Raw genomic sequence first — 6,000 nt, 5'->3', positions numbered from 1 at the left:
ACCTTTTCTCTTTCTTGTCGAGGAGGGGGGGAGATCAACTAGATGTCAAAAAGGGATTATTTGAAGGCTTCGCTCTGCTTGGCAAAGACGAATCTATTTACATTTCAGATGGAAAAATCTCACAGCTGCTAAATAGAGATATCAATCTGCGCTTTAATTACATGCTTTGCTTTGTGAGGAGGTGCACTGTGGTGACCTTAACCTGCTCCCTGCCGCCTGGACGCCGGAGTCGTCCATGTTAAAAAAAACACATCTGGATGATGTGATTAATGTGAATAACAGCCATCCATTTACATTACAGAGCAGCACTGGCAGGGCAGAGCGCCGTGGATGCAGGTGCAAGTTTCGAAGGTTACTGCTCCGCTGGGGCTTGTTACACTTAGCTCAGATTTGAAACTCTCACGGAAACAGGCGATCAAACCTGGCGCCAATCTCGCGTGCGACTGGCCTCGGCTCTGAACACCCCCACCCTGAACGGGGACGGAGGAAAAAGAAACATTATAGGGAGAGCGAGTGAAAGAAAAACTAAAGAAAGATTGGAGAGCTAGAATAACAACGGCCTGACAGAGAACATGTACAACTATTAAATAAATGGAAACTTTCTTGTGGCTGTGGTTTGACCTCTGAGGGCGCCGAGTCTTTACAGCTTCACTATAAACTGACTGAACATACGTCTATTGTCCACGTCTGTCTCTCATGAACAGATGTGTAGACGTGAAACTGTCAAAGCAGACAGAAATAAAAACTATTCTGCAAACAATAGAAAATGAAAGAGGCTAGAAAATGGGATAGGACTGCAATGAGACGTTTTGATGGATGAATCATTTCTTTTGTTTGTGTTTAATTATTAATAATCAAACATGAGAAGTGTTTACATCTGACTGTTGAACCTCAGGACACAGAAATGTATCTAGTAATATGTTTCTTATCAACAGTAATGAGATGTCACCACTAGATGGCAGCTCAACACTGTAGTTTACTTCAGTGTGTCCCAGTTTCTTACAGTGAGATGCTCCACAGTGGTGGAAGAAGTACTCAGATTCTTTACTTCAGTAATAGTTGTAAACCTGTTTTACCCAGATCTGGTCCAATTCTACCCAGATCTGATCCGATTCTACCTAGATCTGGTCATATTTCACCAGATCTGGTCCGATTCTACCTAGATCTGGTCTTATTCTACCCAGACCTGGACTGATTCTACCCAGATCTGGTCATATTTTACACAGATCTGGTCATGTTATACCTAGATCTGGTCTGATTCTACCTAGATCTGGTCATATTTTACCAGATCTGGTTCGATTCTACCTAGATCTGGACTGATTCTACCTAGATCTGGTTTTATGTACCCAGATCTGGTCCAATTCTACCCAGATCTGCTCCGATTCTACCTAGATCTGGTCTTATGTACCTAAATCTGGTCCAATTCTACCCAGATCTGGTCCAATTCTACCTAGATCGGGTATTATCCTACCCAGATCTGGTCATATTTTACACAGATCTGGTCCGATTCCTCCCAGATCTGGTCTTATTCTACCCGGATCTGGTCATGTTATACCTAGATCTGGACTGATTCTACCTAGATCTGGTCCGATTCTACCTAGATCTGGTCTTATTCTACCCAGATATGGTCATGTTCTACCTAGATCTGGTCCGATTCTACCTAGATCTGGTCTTATTCTACCCAGATTTGGTCTGATTCTACCCAGATTTGGTACGATTCTTCATGTGATTTTGTATGTAAAATCTTAATCTGTAAAGTAAGCAGTAACTACAGCTGTCAGATAAATGTAGTGCAGTAAAAAGTACAATATGTGACTTGAAAATGTAATGGAGTAGAAGTAGAGTAAAATCCAAATACTCAAGTCAGTACACGTGCCTACAAATGGCACTGGAAATTCAGAGCTTACAGTGAACACCACTCACTACATGTGTGGTGAACATCTCAGTTAACATGAACTTGCTAATTGTACTAGTGGGACAAACATTTTCCAGCTGATCTCCAATGATTCATGAATGCCTGTCTGCCCGGGGGCCCCTGAACCAACACAGGACTGTGTGGGGACGTCCAGGGCTTCTTTCCTAAGATATGCCTCTCTGTGTTGCCCAACAGTCGATCCCCAAGAGGGGGCACAAAGATAAATATTGTTTTCCTCGGAAGGAGCTGTAAAAAACAGTAGAGGACATGGGGAGACTTGTAGGAGGGCTGTAGTGGCCGCTTTTCACCAAAAGGTCACTGGGCATCTTTGAGTAAGAGTCAAAGCTGATTTGGTGGTGTATGAAAAGTTATGGGAAATGTTCTTAGGATTATACTGTGGTCAGAGATGCTTGAAGGAAAACCACTCTTCCTGTGTAAAATGAATAAAATAAAATTAATAAAAAGTATGAGGCAATAAAAGGTCAGTTCATTCCCATGTTTTGTCTTTATGTCTCTGAATCTAAAAAGGCAAGAGCTTGAGAAGTAGGACAATATCTCAGGATCAGGAAAAACACAACACCCTTTTCCCCACATGGTCAACTGACGTATGTTTCCGCATGATGATGCTGCTACATGAACAGTATACGTCAGTGTATAAAAGTTGCATACAGTAACTTAAATGCCGGTCGACTCGGCGAGCTCCCAGTTTGGAGAAGCAGACAGGAGTACCTGCAGGAATTAAGCTAATGTACTGCTGTGGACGCCTCGTTATTTTGGATCAGAAAGTCACACAATAACACAAACAAACTAACCGATCGATGCAGCGATAGACCAGCAACTCCCCTGGTCTGAGAGGTAAAATGATCGTTTTAGTGAATGGAGTCTGGTGGCTTTGAAGACGTAAAAGTAACGGCTTCAGTTGCCCGTCAGAAACGACTGTCTGGCGGCGAAGTAAAGCGGTGAAAATATTCTAAATATCGCGTACATTTAAAGTGAAATAGATTTTTTTTAGGTGGCTAAAATAGTTTTTTTCTGCTGCTCCCGTCCACAGCCGCTTTACCTCGCCGTCAGACGGGGAACCGAGGCCGTTATATCGCTCTCCTCAAAGCCACCAGACTCCATTCACGAAAGCACCTGTACCTCACAGAACGCGGGAGTGTACATACAACCCCCACTTATCCTTTCAGTTATTTCCAAACTCAACAAAGCAAACATTGACTCAGCTAGTGCCAGCATTCACATTATGCATAACCTTATTGATTTGCTTACTGTGGTAAACTACGGCACTGATTTCCGCTAACGGCTGAGTGGACGTTTCCACTTAAAAAAAACAGATAAGAACGCAGATGGAGTCAACCTTATTATTTAGGGAGGGGGAAATGCTTGTAAGGATTTATAAGTGGAAATGTATAGGCCCTACAACAGACAACTATAGCTGATATTTCTTCGCTTGTCATTTTCATGAGCAGTACCCTTTTATGTCTGAGATATAAATCTTACAATTGCTCTCCCAGATGTACGGCTCAGATCATTCAATAGCTTCAATATGGTGAATACAGCTTGTGCGATATGAATAAATCTGTAAAACCTTAGCATAAAATGAGATTTCCTTTTGAATACCAAATTGTCTTCGACCCGCGCATCACTACTACTCACATTTACTCACAATATGAACACATGAACACACAGAAGCTCACCTGCATTCATTCATTCAGTCAGTCATTCATTCATTCATACCTGAAGTACAGTGGAACAAACTAATCATCTTGAACACATTGTCGTTTGTTTATGCGGTTGTTGCCAACATTACTGTACCCTACAGCCATATTTCCCACAAGACCACGCTGCTTTTTCTGGTCTACTAAAAGTTAAGAGCCGTTTGTGCCAAACGCTGTCCCCTTCTTGGTTTCTCCTGCACAGCAATCCATCCCGTTTCCTGCCAGTCTGACTCACTGTCATAACATACAGTACAACTAAAGAGAGAGGAAGTTCTCAGGAAGGCCTTGTATGTTTACAGTTATAATGTTATTGAGGTCTGAACTCAGTGGATTCGTTTTGATGGAAACTCATATTTAACTGGTATAAGACAAATAAGGTTAAGAAGAATAATGCTGTGTGACGCTCTACCCAGCTGTTTTGAAACTAACTAGACAATAAGAAAATGACCCTACAACACACCTAAAACAGCTGAATATGGTCTCATTGCCACTCTGAGCATCCTGATCTTTTTCTCTGTTATTGCCAACATGTGCTCAATCAGTCGCAGGACGCCGACACGTGTCAGTACAAACTAACACGTGTTGCCAATCAGAATGACACATCTCTCTCTCAACAGACAACTATTGCTGATATTTCTTCGCTTGTCATTTTCATGAGCAGTAACCTTTTGTGTCTGAGATATAAATCTTACAATTGCTCTCCCAGATGTACTGCTCCGATCGTTCAATAGCTTCAATATGGCAAATACAGCTTGTACGATATGAATAAATCAGTAAAACCTTAGCATAAAATGAGATTTCCCTTTGAATACCAAATTGTCTTCGACCCGCGCATCACTACTACTTACATTTACTCACAATATGAACACACAGAAGCTCACCTGCAGGACCACTCATTCATTCATTCATTCAGTCAGTCATTCATTCAGTCAGTCATTCATACTTGAAGTACAGTGGAATTCTTGCAGCTATTAAAAAAATCAACATATATTCATAAAATACTTGTGATACTACGAGAAACACAAGCAAGGAAGAGAATCTACTAATCATCTTGAACACATTGACATTTGATTATGCGGTTGTTGCCAACGTTACTATACACTACAGCCACATTTCCCACAAGACCACGCTGCTTTTTCTGGTCTACTAAAAGTTAAGAGCTGTTTGTGCCAAACGCTGTCCCCTTCTATCCTACACAGCAATCCATCCCGTTTCCTGCCAGTCTGACTCACTGTCGTAACATACAGTAAAACTAAAGATAGAGGACGTTCTCAGGAAGGCCTAGCATGTTTACAGTAATAATGTTATTGAGGTCTATTCAGGTCTGAACTCGGTGGATTAGTTTCGATGGAAACTCAGAATTCATTGGTATAAGACGACAGGTTTCCAGAGGAATGACGCTGTTTGACGCTCCACCCAGCTGTTATGAGGCTAACTATACAATAAGAAAATACATTTTATAAATTTGATCTAATTAAGTATTTTGAATCAAAGCGAATTACACAAATGTCCCATTACTATCATACAGATGATGACCAAAAAGATCTGACTCTTCCTTCACCATAACCAAACCTTGTGCATGGCTTTAACTCTTATGCATCACTAGGGACTAGGGGAAATAAATGAAATAAATTAAATGAAATTCACAGAAAAAAAACACAAAAAGACAATAATAATCAAGGGATGATATGATAGTACGGTTACAAAGTCTGCCACACTTTTAAAAATGTGTCATTAGACCCATGAATAGCAAACCTCGTCTTCTTTAAGAACCTCAAAGTGTCTCTGATCCAGTGTTTAAATGTTAAACAGTGTTAATATTCCTGCTATAAGTGTAGTCTACGCAATACATTTTGATTGGCTGTTTAGTACAGTTTTACAGTTATTTTTTTAGTTCTAATTCTTTATTTGCGCATACAATAAATAAAACAAAGGAGAAGAGATATACAATAACATAAATAAATGCACAGGTGGGTTGAAACAAAAACCGTGAGGGCTTGTAAAAGCAACCCACCTAACATTGAAATTAAAGATAGCTGTATTACAAAATCTATCTATCTACCTATCTATCTTCAGGTTAAATACCAAACAGAGCTGTGAGGGGGTTGGATTCAACAGGTTTCCCAAATATTTTAGTAAAAACACTGAATATGGACTCCAGGAACCTGACAGTTTGGGACAGTCACAGAACCATTTATGGACATTTCTGATGCAGATATTTTTGTCCTTAAAGGACCTCAAAGCAACTTTTCTGTGAGTTTACTGGTTATGTTGAGGGAGATGTTGTAATAAAAAGAGAATATTTGTCCCTGATACTTTGTGTGAGATCTTCCTCTTATCCAACACAGTCCACACTCTGAGTAAAGG

Source organism: Sebastes umbrosus, chromosome 5, assembly GCF_015220745.1.
Source record: "Sebastes umbrosus isolate fSebUmb1 chromosome 5, fSebUmb1.pri, whole genome shotgun sequence".
NCBI classification, from domain to species: Eukaryota; Metazoa; Chordata; class Actinopteri; order Perciformes; family Sebastidae; genus Sebastes; species Sebastes umbrosus.
This window is presented reverse-complemented; position numbering follows the sequence as displayed.